The 15,271-nt window shown below is 47.7% G+C and overlaps 1 protein-coding gene across 7 annotated transcripts in view; it reads left to right on the forward strand.

Annotated features, from left to right (window-relative positions):
• Window positions 1-12,117: 12,117 nt before the first annotated feature.
• Window positions 12,118-15,271, forward strand: part of TBL1XR1 (TBL1X/Y related 1) — a 118,043-nt gene continuing 114,889 nt past the window's right edge. For 2 of the 7 annotated variants that reach the window (XM_055723469.1, XM_055723464.1), the window contains exon 1: window positions 12,120-12,491. The gene's annotated coding sequence lies outside the window, so the exon portion shown is untranslated. Of the gene's footprint in view, window positions 12,492-13,538; window positions 13,577-15,271 lie in introns of those variants that run through there. The other 5 variants (XM_055723468.1, XM_055723463.1, XM_055723471.1 and 2 more) reach the window with 4 other exon arrangements.

The raw sequence follows: 15,271 nt of genomic DNA on the forward strand, positions 1-15,271 counted from the left end.
AACTATCTCAGACCCTGTTGAAAGCGATGGGGATTCAGTGTGTGAGAAGCTCTGAGCTGTGGGAATGAGCTCCTAGCCCAGATTTTTTCAGTTCATTTAAAGGCTGCAAAATCTTCCTTGCTGGGGTGTGGAGGAAGCAAACAGCACTGCTGTATAGCCAAGGAAGGGAAGGACTTGCTGCGTTATATTTCTGGAAGGGGAATGAAGGATGTAGCGGTGTCAGGGGGGCTAAATTCTGGCCTGGCTTCTGCTGCCACACTAAACTAAAGGTGGAGATTTGGGGATGAAGCTCCCCTTGGATGTGGATGCTGACAAAGGGAGAGGTGTGATGCAAGGGGAGACCCAGCCCTGCCCATTCTCGCCTCCGTGCTGGTGGGAGCCATCTCACTGGAGAAGGTTTTATGGCTTGTGTTATCTCCTTGTCCTGCCAGGGAGAAAAGCAGTTTATTGCAAATATGAACTCCGAGATGAGTAAAAACCAAAGATGACCCAAGTGCCTGGAGGCATAAAACCAGCTATTGAATTGTTTGGCTTGTTTAATGAAATGGAGCAGCACAAAGACACAGTTCGTGTATAGATTTATATATACAACAACACTGGCACTCAAACAATTTACGGAGCTCACTGCAAATTGTAAGATTAGGAAGCCTGGCTGCTGTCGGCTGTTTGAAAGGACTTTCCATCCCAAATCTCTATCAGAAAACCTGTCCTTGCTTGTAGTGCCGCGATGGCAGAACACGAAGAAGCCGGGGGCGTGCCAACTCAGAGCTGCTGTGAAGATTGAGGGCAAGTTGCTGCTTAAACATCAGGTCTAGCTACAGCAAAGTGCCACTTGGTGTCATCGGCAAGAGGGAAAGCTGTGGATGCCCCATCCCTGGCCGTGTTCAAGGCCAGGCTGGACGGCGCTTTGAGCAACCTGGGTTAGCGGAAGGTGTCCCTGCCCGTGGCAGGGGGATTGGAACTAGATGATCTTTAAGGTCCCTGCCAACCCAAACCAGTCTGTGATTCTGTAATCATCTTGTCCTTGAGTTGTGAGTCCCCACAGAGCCAGAGGTCAGTCACTGTCCCCACTGCAGCTTCAGGACAGACAGACCTATGAGGCAGATCTGCTGCAGTTTGCTCCTGCTTTCTCATATACCTATTCTATACATGCACGCGTGCCGCAGCAGACTGTGCCGTCCCTTCCTTTGCTGGTCCCCGGCAGAGTGGCTCTCAGCAGGCAGCCGCTGCCCGTGCTCCCACCCTGCCCTGGCGCTGCCCCTGCTGCCCCCCCGCCTGCAAGGCAGCCGCGCTCAGCCCTGTGGCTGTGCTTTCTGCCAGCAGGTTACTGGTGTGGAGGGTTGATAAGGCTGTCTCATCACGCTGCTTCCCACCTCAAGTGAGTCATCAGATGAGATTAGATGCAAGCATTGAACTACTTCGATGCCTGTATCTGAAACACTGGGTTCAAATGATATCAGGTGCAGGTCATTAGGTACCTAATTTCCTCTTTAATGGATTTTCTAATGCATTTGATGAATAAATAGATGCTCAATAGTAAATAGAAATACCATTTGCGATCTTGGACTTGAAAAGAGGCCATAATGTTGCCATTATTTATGTTTACAGAAGTCCTCTGGACCTCACGGGAGGTGGGATACGTGCAAATGCTGAAATGGTGGGGGCTGGAAGCACACAGCAGCGTCAGCCCGGGCCACTGCCAAAGGAACAACTTGAGTGTGCGCATGGTTTTCAGAACATGAATGATCCCATTGACTCCTCATGGCCTGCAGACGCGACCCAGGCTGAATGGGTCTTGTGTTTGCATGGAAAGACTATCCAGAAGGAACCAAGAGCGTTTCCAAGCAGGCATTGCTCAATGTTGCTTTGTACGTGCAGAGTATGTCCCCCGGCCATGAGCTGGGCTACCACCGAGGGGTCCTGGGTGCCATCGTGCAAGCCTGGGGCTGGGCTGGGGGAGGAGGTGGTGTGAGCAGGATCCCACCTCCATCCTGACCGGCTTTGTCCATGGAGCTGAACCCCCTGATGGGGCTCACGCTCACTGCATAGATACCGCCACGCTCAGCAGCCCCCTGCCTGGGTGGGAGCTGCCTGCCCTGATGGGTACAGCAATTGGAGCCTCTTTGTTTACAAGTACCACGTTAGTGCGGAGTAACATGATTGTACATTCACATCAATTTGTGTAAAGCTGGCAGCATCCTTGGCGAATATTTTTGTACCTCCCGTTTCTAAATGGCATTACTGTTAACAGCAATGTATCATCATTACCAGCAAGGCTTTAGAGGATACACGAGCAAAGTGTGATATTACTTAAATCTCTGCAGGTACTCTGTGATAATTAATCAGGCGTGGGTTGGTTACGTTTTCACTGTACTTGGTAGAGAATAATGCAATGCAACAGGGCAGGATCTTGGTTCAAATTCTCTGGTGAGCCAATCCCTCCCAGGTCAGGACAGCCATCTCCCCGAACGTACACAGGAGCACCAGGGGGCCAGAAGCTTTGTGTGAATCTTTTTCTTCCTGCTGAAGCATCAGATGGTGCCGTGACAGTGCCGGAGGTGAGAACCCAGCCCAGAGGAACCAAGGGTCGCATCCAAGACTGCAGACCCCCAGCCCTTGCTGGCCCAGACGTCATTTGATTATTTTTTTCCTGGGGTCTCATCCTGCAGCTGCTTTGGCTACGGTGCTCCCTCCAATCATGCCATTATGTATTAATAGGGGACAGAGCTGGCAGCGGGAAAGGGTAGCAGAAGTACACATTTGTCTTGCTGTCCAGTAAGCCACATAACAAATAGCGATGCCAAGTGTAATCCTGCTTCAGTTAAAACTGCTGCTTTGTTTTGTCATCATTCATTGTTTGGAGTACAGCTGCTTAATGACAGGATGTGGGAAATGAAAAGTTTTTTATGTCCTCGTAGACTTTTTAAAATAAAAATTCCTGAGCAAGGGAGAGGGAGAAGGCGCTTGCACAGAAACACAGGGCTTGAAGGCTGAGACACAGCCTGGCCCGAGTGAGCCTCCTCTCAACGAGGCTCAGGAGATGGAGGTTTTGCTCTTAGCCTTAAAAACAACCCGCTGTGTAAAGCTGGGTGGTATCCACATCCTCAGCTTTGTTTGCTGATACTACACATCTGGTGTAGCTGTCTCTGCCCAGCACCTTGCAGGATGGGACCTGAGCTTGTTGGGGAGAAATGAAAAATAAAAAGACAAATGTCATGTATCTGCATGGGGCCACTTCTTTGCAAAATGCCCCGTGTCCAGTTAAGTTAGCAAATGTTACACTTGGAACCGAAATAGAGGGAAACGGAGGGAATGATCCGTGTTCTGTGAGCAAGCGAATGAAATCCGAGGTGGACAGGGTGCTTGTAGGGGAGACTTCATTAAGCCAGTAATGGAAGAGACAATGCCAGCTCTGCAGAAAGCTGGAAAGCATGGAGTACCTTTTTTATTTACTGGTCCATTTTAATAATGATCTTAATTTTTAAACAGGCCAGGGCGGGGTTCCACTCGTCTTGCATGCTAATTGCTTCTAGTTGAAGGTGCAGAATTACCGGCGGGCACATGATCTTTGCTCTCAGTGGGAACTATCCTACCTGGGTGCGCTGCACATCACGTAAGCAAATAGGGAAGCTGATGGGTTTGGTGGGGGATGCATTTCATACAGACTTTAAACTCATTTCTGGCAGGCACAGCCCTTGAAGAACCACTGAAGGCTGGGATGTGGCCAGCAAGTCTGCATAATTTCTAGCCCATCCCCTGTTTCACTCTGCCTCTGTATTTATTAAGCCTTGTCCTGAACTATGTGAAATCAGTGTGGAATTTGCCTGAGGTTCCTCTCTGCTGGCCCAGGGCTTCTCAGCAGTGTAAGCAGAATTAAATGAGGTGCTGGGATTGGTATAAAACCACTCCTGCTTACCAGAGAAGGAGAAAGAGAAAAGAGTTGGGGTGCTGCATGCTCTGCCCTCAGCGCAGCAGGAGGGATGGGGAGCTGCTGAAATCCCCATGGTGGGCTTCCCACATACCTGGAATTTTCCATGTTTTACAATCTCAGATAAACATCACTGCTTTTTTAGGATTATCTGATATATTTTTAGAGTAATCTATTACCAGTAGATCACTGCCATGCTCATCACCGCTCTTTCGGTCCAAAAGATTTTTTTCCTTTTTTTTTTTTTTTTTTTTTTTAAATCCCTTGAAAATTTCTATTTCCAACAAGCCTACTGTTATCTCACTTTTGCTATTTTAAGTTCTGTGGCACAAAAAGGCTGAGTCACAGAAAGCTGTGTTGTAGGAAATATTGGCTCAGCTGAGGAAATAATTCTCAGTTCATTCTTCCACTGTGTGCTTTGGGGTTTTTTTTTCTGTCCCTCTGTGTGTGTGTGTGTGTGTCTCCTTTGGTCTCATGTTATGGCACACATCTAGACACCGTGAAAGATGGAGAGCTATTGCTAATGCACAGGTCTACCCAGTCAAATGTCTCTTTCTGTATATACCCCAAAGTGTTTTATGTACCTGCTAGAAATGTTACACAGCATGCTCACACAGCTCATAAAATTTGGCCACAAAACATTGGAAATGTTGTGTGGAAATATGCTGCTTAATCTACTGCAGCTATTTACAGTTAACGCTGTCGTGGTATGCATCAGAGGGGGTGAAGGTTACAACCGGCTCAGGGAAGTTTGATACGTTATCAGAAGTCCTCAAGAATAAAACGGAAAGATTTAGATGTTCAACAAAATGTAGATAACTGACTGAGAACGGGGAAATATGGGCAGCCTCAGCAAAGTCATCCTTCTGGCTGGACTTGCGCCGCAATCAGCTCCTTCTGATGAGTACCTGCAATCACCCCTTCACAGCTAAGGGATCGTATAAAATAAATCCAGGGTGCACTTTAATTGAGTGTTAAGCACATCAGTGATGTGCAGTGGAAGACAAGGCTTGGAGATTCAGGATGAAATCCTAGCCCAGCAGGGTGGGGAAAAAAAAAACCAACCCAGCAACTGCAAAACCTCGGTTGACTTAAAGGGCTTTAATCGCTGGAGCAAGTTGTCTGTAACATACTGCAGGGTGTCCTTTGGTGCTACCATGTACTGCATTCATTTTACATTTAATATACCAGAAAACAATGCTTAATGTCTGGTGGATATAGCATATCTATCTACAGGAAAACAGCTGGTACCAATAATATAATAAGAAAAAAAAAAATCAGGGACTTTTAAATGTAGCTATTGATACATTTTTTTCTAAACCTTTTTGACACTATCGTTAGCAAAGCCTAATTAGAAGGTGGATTTCAACAATTGCTGTCCTAGGGACGTAGCCCTCGCATAAATAGTAATATCATCTTTAAAATACTTTAGAAACACTAATTTACCCTCCCAATTTTCTTGTGAGATAGATAATTATGTGTTAACAATAATATCATCATCATTAGTAGCTGTCTGTGTTAGTCCTCTCTCTCTATAGATGGAAGCTCATGCCCTGATAATAAACAGCTTGCTGAAGGCCACAGGAGTCTTTCAGGACTCTGATCGGGGAGCACACAGTGCTGGCTCCATCCTCCGCTCACAGAAAGAACCAGAACAATGTAGGTATAATGAAAGAAAAGCAGGGCTTTAAGTATGGGCAAGAAAAAGGGATCCGCTTCAAGTTGGCCAGATTCCTGGACTGCCAGGAAATATTAAAATAGTACGTGACAGAGATAAAGGTAAATATCTAACAAGTATTACACCTTTTGTACTTCTGTTTTTATTTACTCCACAGGAATTGCGCCGAGTAATGTAGATTATATTATGAATCACGATGACACTTAGAATACTGAATTTTTGCAACCGCGTCCTGGCCCTGTGAGATAATCGGTTTTGGTCTCACACAAGAGCCAGATAGGTCTTGCTTGAAACTTCAGAGGTGTGCGATGGCAGCTGGTACACACCCTTTTTCGTAACCTTGTTAAACTAAAACAAGTTTGGATTTGCTCAGCCATTGTAGGACATAACATCTGAGTTACAACCCTGCTGTGAAGGGAGCCTTGCCATAACCATGGAGTGAACAGGGCCCTCTTTGCTATTTCTATTTAAGAAGTAACATTTTTTTTCCATTTTAAGAAATGTGGATTTACATATCCAACTGCAAAAAAAAAGTAAAAAAAAAAAAAAAAAAAAAGTAAAAAAAATCCTCAGAGAGTGATTAAAGCCAAAAAATAAATTTCTTCCCATGCTTCTAACTCGGCTCGCTGTGTCTAAACTAATTACTACAGGAACTCCGAGGCAGTCTAGCCTTGCGTTGCTGGGTGTGCTGGTGGAGAGGCTGTTTGACAACAGCCTGCCTGCTGTCATGGTACCCACCGTCAGCGCATCACCTGGTGAGGAAACAGCCCCATTTCATGCTGAAACTACAGCTCTGCACCTGCCACAGCTAAATCTGCTGGGGTCAGCCCCTGCTGCTTCCCGCAGTCAGCTCCTGTCGTTCACTTGTTTTTCTCCTCCGCTTCACAACTGTGCAAAGCATTCGCAGATCCTCCCGGGGCCAGGTTCCAGGGGGCAAGGGGTGACATTCAGGGCTTTCAGCAAGACACTAACCCTGCTGGCTGGTGGCCCCGGGGCAGCTTTTGCTTCATCCTCCCTCTTGTGCCACAAACCATTTGGGGAGCCCAGGGGGACAGTGGCAGCCCTCCGTGGGCAGGGAGGCCCCACAACCGCAGCAACAAACATTGCTTTTCCTCTCAAAAAAAAAAAAAAAAAGTGTGCCGGTGGGAGCAGCCGTTCTCCTGCAGCAAGGCAAGGTGCAGGAGCCCTTGCTTGAAGGGGCAGATAGCTGGCATTTCTTCTCTGCTTCTCTCACTTTTTCTTTTAAAATATATTCCTCTGGCACTAAGCTGAAATCTCTCCTTGGTGTGACACGTCATGCACACGTTTGTGTTCCTCTTGAAGCCTTTAGGGCATGCTGTGCCTCTGGGCAGGAGGTCAGCAGCAATAACCCAGTAAGACCAAGGGCTTTGGTGCATTTCCCAATCCCGCAGCAGCAGTTTTTAACTTTGTCACCTGTGGGCTATGCTGGTTTTTTTGGGGGTCTGGTGGTAGCTCTTAAAAACAGAAACATGGAACTACCCCTGTGCAGGAGGGCTGGGATGGGCAGTTCGTGCCCTGTGGAAGCTCTGTTGACCAGGGAGATGCTAATCACGTGTCTTACCACCACCAATTTACAGCAGGGCTAAACGTGCTCTAAGCGGCGTAACTTGTGTCCTGGAATTTCTGAAAGAGCCGCTTTATGGCTTTGGATCACAGAGTTCGTCAGCTGTCTATGAATGAGGGACTATTCACCTGGTCATGCTGTTCCTCCACTCTTGCGGTTTATTCTGGGAAGCAGAAGCCCCCAAGATTGATCTAAGCGACTGTATCAATGAGGTGATTGTTTTGGGATTGAATCCTCTCTGCCTTACGGAGATCTACAACGTATCTGTGTGCGTATACTTAAAGGCAACTGATAAAAATAAGAGTAGTGCTACAGGCACGTTACTCACCAATGTTAGACGTGTTTTACCACGTGTCCGCTGATCAATTACTGATGAATTTGTATGCCTAGGTAGTGGCAGGAGATGCCCTCTACTCAAAAACAAGTCCCTTGCCCAGCATGTCCTCTCCTGCAAACAGTCATTGTCAGCAGCTGCAAAAAGAATAAAACCCAGGCCCTTCAGATGGGTCAGCGTCCATTTCCTTTCTCACTATGCACAACACGAAGACAAATAATGTAGAGGTTGTTTTGTTCAAGTTGGTATCTTCTTCATATTAAGGGAAAAAATAAGTCTTGGAGTATGAAGGCCACTGGCCCTAACTGTTCAGTGCTGCAGGTTCAGGGCTTGCAGACACGGGGAAGTCATGGTGAGATTGCTAGGGGCTAGGGTGTGGGTGTACCTATCTCTGTACTCTTTCCCACTGTTTTCTGGCATGGCAGCATTATTAGGACTAAGGTGCCTTTGTGGTTTACATTAATCCACTTCTGGACGCAAACTGAAACAAGTATCTTCATGGGGAACCGTCCATGCAGGGAGCCTGATTCCAGCACCCAGTCCTTCCTCCGCCCCGGGAAAGCCCGGAGCCAGCGTGCTCGCCTGGTGGGAGCCTGCCGGTTCTTCTGTTTAAGTCAACCGGGTTTAAGTCCCGCTTGTTTAAATATCAGGTTTAACTGGGGTTTGCCTGCATATCAAAGGCACTATGGTAATTTTTATGAGGGGAAGGGTTTGCCCCGGTGCTGGCCAGACTTGTCCCTGCTCTCCCTGTTGCACAACGCAGTGCTGAGTCACTGCCATTTCTCACCCAGTAAGTGCCTGCATTTTCTTGGTGCCAAGTTTATATAGGTTGGGGTCCCGTAACGCAGGCTGCGACTGAGGGAGCCTTTGCATAAACAAGAACTAAAAATGAACAAAGAGCCTTCCTGCTTCGCTGGTATTTACTTATGGGTTGCCATGCGTGGCGATTCTCATTCTGGCACCTAGACCGCATGGTAGACCAGGCTTGAACTTGTTTTTCTGAAGTCAGTCATCCAGTTCCTACAGACGTACTGGTATCTCACTGGGCCTTCAGTCTCACCCCGATTTGCAAAAGATTTATGGGTAGATATTATATAGATTTAACACAATACCATGGCTTTTATTATTTGCTGGAAAATGTTAATAAAAAACAAGTATTACAGATGCATTTTAATCCCTGAAGTGATTTTTGAGTAGAATGCATGAATTATTAATTGTTGTTATTGTTATTATTGCAGTGCATACCTATCTCACAGGACACTGTGAGGATTAATTAATTCTTGTAAAGATGTAAAAGGCCATATAGGTGTCAAGGGTTATGACTAAAGTGCTTTGAAAATGGAAACCACTCTGTGAGTGCCAAGTATTATTATTTATGGAGTCCAGGCAGTGTGCTTGGTGCTGTGCAAACACTGGCCCAGTTATTGCAAATATTTGCTTATATGTGCTCAGTAGGCCGAGCACCCGTTGTTACAAGTAATTTCAACTATTTTAAGGATGTGTCTTACAAATATGGCCATGAGAAGACTCTCCAGTAGTTGGGATGGCAGAGCCATGGAAGGTGAGCAGATGTGTTGCCGAAGCACTTTGAAGGCATGCTTTTATTCAAAGACATGGTTGAACCAAGACCTCAGACCTGCCCCAATTCTACACCCAAAAGTTAGTGTTTGGTCCCGTCTTTCTCACTACTAGGACTTTGGGGAAGGCTACTAGGACTTTGAGGAAGGGAATGTTAACAACACTTACTGTTTAAAAGTGCCTCTCCCGGCTCAAGGCAAAACCAACTCCCTAAGCTCGGCTTGCTCACTGAACAACCTGCCGTAAACCACAACCTGCTCAACTGCCCTGTGTTACCCAATATCTGTTCTTGGAAACCTCTGACAGTGAGAACCTCCCACCCTCATACGCTCTGGAAGTGGCCCCTGTAACTCTAAGCCCAGCTGCATATTTGGGCAATGGAACTACAAAGTCTAAAGCTCATCAGGAAAGTAAGGCCTTTGTGCAATCCTGTGGGGCATACACCTTCATAAAGAAAGGGAAACCAGAAAAAAATGGATGGGGTAAAATTATTAAAGCATCAATCTGCCCGAATGCACTCTGTAGATTCTGCAGAGCAGAACGTGTACTCAGGTAATCACCCAGCTGAGTACCTCATCATGTTAAAAATGAGACCTGGCACCCTGGAGTTGTGACCGAACATTTAGAGAACACTAGACCATGGAAACCTTCAGCCAGATGACTTCAGTTCAGCACGTTGGCACTGCTCAGCAGATGGATGGGAAGACAGTGTTTGCAGTTCCTGTGGGCCTAACAATGCACATATGAGGGGTTTTCCCTCCTCGGTTTCTCACACAGCCTGCTGAACGTTACACCTTCAGCTCTTGTTTCATGGACTTCTCACAGCTCCTCCCATACCCTCGGTCAGGCTCCCGGTGTCCCACAGTCCCCTGTAAGAGGGCCCTTATCTTCCTTCCTCTTGCCTTGGGCTATGTGCACACTCCCATTCCCCCTTCCTCCACCCACTGTTATTGCTTATCTTCTGTTACCTGTGAAATCAATCATTCGGAGTATCAAGAGGTTGAACTCCTTCAGAAGTATGGACAGATCTGAGATTACAATGCCAGAAACTGTTGAGTCCCTTGCCGCTTTTTTGGTGCCTTTTAGATTTCCCAACTTTCAGCAAAGTGGTCACATTTTGGAATTGGCCTGGATATGGTCTTCAACAATTATCGCCTCTCTACATACCTAAAGCAGACAACCCATACACTATTATCAAGAAGAGAAAGGTGCCAACTTGGGCCATAAAAATAGTTAGAGAAATAAACATTGAACATCAAGTGGCTTGCAATTACAAATATGCTCCCTGGCTTTATAGAGAGACTTTGGTTTCCTCACGTAACTCAGACCTGTTCAAGCAAATGGATTAAAGGCCCAGGGTTTTCTCAGAATTAAATGATTTGCAATGAAAAAAAAATAGTAATCTGTTTTTTCCAAGTATTTAAATATTGTTCTTCATAAAAGAAGGAAAAGTGCATGGGCCTAGTCCTGAAGAAAATGAGCACTGTGAGGTGATCTGAGGCCCAGAGAGACCCACACATCTGCTTTCACCAAGGAGTCTTGAGGTCCCACCAGCTTGTGAGGTGAAGCTCAGGCAGGTGAAATCTGCCCATGGTACATCCCAGCTGTTAGGCTGAAACTAAAACCCACCCTTACCTCCTGAACTTCCACCTTAGGACCAGCATCATGCTCCGGCAACTCGGAGCTGTGTTCACAGGCTCAAAAAAAAAAAAAAAAAAAAAAAAAAAAAAAAAAAAAGGCAAAACAAAAGAGCTACATTTATTGCCATCTCTCTACTTTCCCTTTCTGCCAGCTGAAGTAACAGCAAGTTCTGCAGCAGTGCGGTGATGTGGAGGCCCAGCTCGGCAGCATCAGGCCTGGCTTTATGCGTGTGGCGCCTCTGGCACAAGCAGGGGTGACTTCTCATGCTGCCATCAGATCCGCGCATGGTTTGTGGTCACTGGGACTCGCCATGAGTGCCAATGTCCGGGCATGAGAGCGCTGGACCAACGCCCAAGAGCATGAAACGCTATTGCAAAAACATTTTAAGATGGAAAGGGCTGCCTGGTGCTGAACATGGTTTCAATTAACGAAGCTTGCCTTAAAAAATAAACAAACCAGCGATATACGTGAGAACTAGCATTTCCATTCTGAAAATGAATGACAGCACACAGGTAGGGCACAGTATTATTACTGTAGAGGATTATTTTCGGTAAAGTCACAGAGCAGAGGCGGTGCCGGCGCAGGCTGTGAGAGCCAGGCACCATGGCCGACCACGACACGCTGCACATAAAACCAAGAACCCCCCAAAACCCCAAAAGAAATATGTAACCCCGCCGCGTTCCGTCCTGCGTTTACACAAGCGCTGCTGGCTGCGGAGCGCATTAATGGCATCCCTGGAGCCCCCGGCCCGCACCGCCCCCCGCCCCCGGGCGCAGGCCCCGCGCAGCAGCAGGCCCGGGCGGGCTCCCCCGCTCCCCTTCCCGCCAGGGCGGCGGGCGGGCTCCCCGCGCCGCCTCCCCTCAGCGCGCCCGGCCGCCGCTGCGCCTGCCCGGAGAGCGCGGGGGGGGCGCGGGGGAGGGAGGGGAAGGGGTCCCCCCGCCCCGGCCGCCGACCCCCGCGCTGCCAGGGCGGCGGGTTTGTTTTGCCGGGCGGCCGCAGCAGGCCGGTCCCGCTCCTCCTCGCCTGGCCTCGCCTCCCGGCTCCGCGCCTGCCTTCCCTCCCTTCCCTTCCCTTCCTTCCCGTCCTTCCCTCAGCGGCGGCGGCGCGTTCTCTGGCGCCCATTTCCGTGCGGCTGGCCACCCTCTCCCCGCGCGGAGTGTCTGAGGGCCGCTGGCTGCTCCGAGCCGCTTGGCTCCTTCCCTTAGTAACAGCTTTTACATTCTGCCTCAATTCCTCCTCAATCTAAATCACACACACACACACACACACACACAGACAGACAGAGATATTACTTTTTTTTTTTTTTTTTTTTTTCCCCTCCCCCCTCCTTCCTCGGGACTTAATCTCTAACCCCCCCCCCCCCTCTCTCCCCACCCTCCCCTCCCCCGGCCCCTGGCTCGGGATATAATTGAATATCACAGCACTACTCGCTGGTTATTTTTTTTTCTTCCTCCTCCTGTGTGTGTGTGGTGGTGTTTTTGGTTTGGTTTTTTTTTTTTTCTCCCTGTTTTTTTTTCCCCTCCTCCTCTTGGTGTGGACACCTCAGCTGAAAATATATATATATATATATATTAGCGATACGTATACGTGTGTACACACACACACACACAGAGACACACACAGATGTGTATATAGATCTGTATGGCTGTATAAAAAAAAAAAAAAAAAAAAAGGAGGAGAGACAAACAAGGGTGATTTCTCCATTCTCAAGGCCGGGGGGAGCAGCCGCCCCGCCGCCACTCGCCAGGTAAGGAGCGGGCCGGGGCCGGGGCCGGGGCGGGCAGGGGCCGGGGGTGGTGGGGGTCGCCCCGTTTGTCTCTGTGGCGGTTGAAGGCGGGTGGGGGATGGGCACCTAACGCCCGCCGCGGCCCCCCCTCTTCCTCAGCCCAGCCCCTCCCCCCCTTTTTTGTGTGGTTTTATTTTTAATAATGCTAGTGGGGTGCGGGGGGGCTCCCCTGGGCTGGGGGATGTGTGTGTGGTGTTTTTTTGGTGTGCTTTTTTTTTTTATTTTTGAAGCAAACGGCACCCCCTGTTCCCCTCCCCCCCCCTCCGCGCTGCTGGCCTCCCCTCCCCCCACCCGGCTCATTTTTTTTTTAAAAAGGATTTAATATTGGGGGGGGGGGGGGGGGCGGCCTCGGCAGCGAATGGCACACGGGAGCCATGGCGAGCGGCCTATTTTTAGCCTGATTTGTGTGGAGAAGCGCCTTCCCCTCCCCCTCCCCGCATATTTACTTATGGGGGGGGAGGGGAGTTGGGGGAAAGCGGGGGTGGGGGGGGGTTGGGGTTTGGGCTGGGGGTGAACTCCAACGAGCGGGGGAGGGGCCCCAGCCCAGCCCGGCCGTTCTTTGGGGGGGACCCGGTGTTTGCCCCCCTCCCCCAGGACTAATCACCCAAGTTATTGATCAGTTTTGCTGTGAAGTTGAGGGCCGAACGTGAAATACCCGGTGATGGCAGGGAGCGCTTTGGGGGAAAAAATCAGGTTTTTTTGCTCTTCCCAGGGGCTCTCCCTTCCTGGGCTTGTGCCTGTCCGAAATCCTGGTGCAAACCGTGCATTGCACCTTCTAGACAGGCTTGCACGGTTGATGCAATGTGTAGCTTTCGCGGTAAGAGGCTGTATGTCCCGCAAGATGTGCCTTGTTATTATTGTTGTACCCCCGAAAGGGTTAACTCTATCGTGTTGTTCCAGGTGAATTTAATCTTTCATCACCGAATTTCCTTTTAAGGCAGCTTGACAGAATAAAAGTCTCCCCTCGCTTGTCTTTTTGCTTTATCCCCCAGAACAGCAAACTTTATATGTGCTTTATGGCAGAGGCTCGTTGCTGCAGATGACACGTGAGTCTGGAGGAAAGTTTGGTTTGTAGGTCGCAGTGTAGGAAAGTGAAGTTTGCTGGTGAAGTTTTTACTACTCTCCAGTGTGCTCAACTTCCTCGTTTTCCTGTCTGTGTAAATCAAATTCTGGACTGATTTATGGGGGGGATCACAAAACTTACTCCTTCTTTATTATTAAAGCATGAGAGGCATGATCAGGAGAACCCATTCTTTGTTGCTTTAAAAAAAAAAAAAAGTGTATATATATATATGTTGTGGGCTTGTCTGACATCCCATCCTGTGGTGCTAAAATAAATGTCTGAGCATGTTGAGCGTATTAACAAGGTCCTTTGGTGTTGGTGGCCTGTACCTGCTGAGTGTTTACTGTGGTAGTGGTTTGTGTCCCTCCGAGGGAGAGGGCACCATTTGCAAATTTGATGTTTGGGTGTTGAGTTGTTCCTGAACTTTTGGGTGCACTGGGCAGTTTTGGGCCCTTGTCTTGCTGTGAGCAACCTGAAGGCTTGTCCCCACGAGGCTTATGCTGGGTTTGGGGCCTTCCTTCGGACACGTGTGTTAACCATCTTTTCAGAATACATTTCAAATGACGGCTGGTTCTGCAAACTCTGTTGTGTGTCTTTGAATTTTTAAGCAAGTGGGTTGTGGCTGAGCATATGAAGGATTTTGTTCCTCTTGGCCATAATAAAAAAGGGCTGCGCTGTTACGGTGGTGGTGCTTAGGGTGCAGGTGGTGCCCTGCAAGTGATCATAGTAAACTTTCTGTGGTTTCTTGTAGTGATTTTTTTTTTTCCCACTTTGCTTTTGGTTAAGATCTAAAGGAATAGCAACATACTGTATTATTTACCTAACATTACCTGAGCCTGTACACTGTCACTGTCTGAAGTTTTCTTAGGGGAAGGTGGATTTGTCTCCGTGAGAACAGGGTTCGCGGGGTAGTGTCTTGGGAACTTGGTGGCATGCCTCCCAAACTGTTACTGAGAACACCTGGAAAATACTTAGGTCTCATTCCACGAGGAAAGGGGAAGGAAATGTAATTGAAATGTATGAAAGGAGCTGGGGTTTGGCTTTCGGGCTTTTTAAATTTTTTAAGACTGTGCAAGAGTTTATGTTTTTTGTTCATTTACACATGCACAGCCATAATGGATGTGTGTAGTGTAAAGAATGCACTAATTACAGGAGATTCTGTTGCTTGAGCTTTTTTCCCCTTCAAACAGGTAGTTATGATTTTTTTCCTGTGCATTTGTTTTTTTTATATGAATACTTTTTCCAGTTTTACTCTCTATATAGTAAGTATTGATGTTTGTGTAATGCTTTGAAGTTGTAAGGCATGGGTGCTGAGTACCCAAGAGCAATACTTCATAGTCATTTTCCCATCATGAAGGAGTTTGATTCAAAAAAGTGCTACAGCCCTAAGCATAAAGAGGCTCTGGATGGATTAGGGGAAATGGTCAGAATTGTTGATAATGTTATTTTCAGGTAATGCTTTTTAGTTAGAAAGAACAGATCTGAATAATGCAAAGAAAACTGAGTTATTTTACCTAACTCGATTTGGGTTCTGGAATTTAATTTAACATGGACTTCACATTTGAGTCAGAATGTGTTTGCTGTTATAAATTTTGTAGTGGCAGTAAAGACCCACATCCTACAAGGATGTGATTGTGCAGAAGTCAGGAAGTCCTGTAAAGAAACACGCACAACTTTG

This window comes from Falco cherrug, chromosome 11 (assembly GCF_023634085.1).
Source record: "Falco cherrug isolate bFalChe1 chromosome 11, bFalChe1.pri, whole genome shotgun sequence".
In the NCBI taxonomy this organism is placed as follows: Eukaryota; Metazoa; Chordata; class Aves; order Falconiformes; family Falconidae; genus Falco; species Falco cherrug.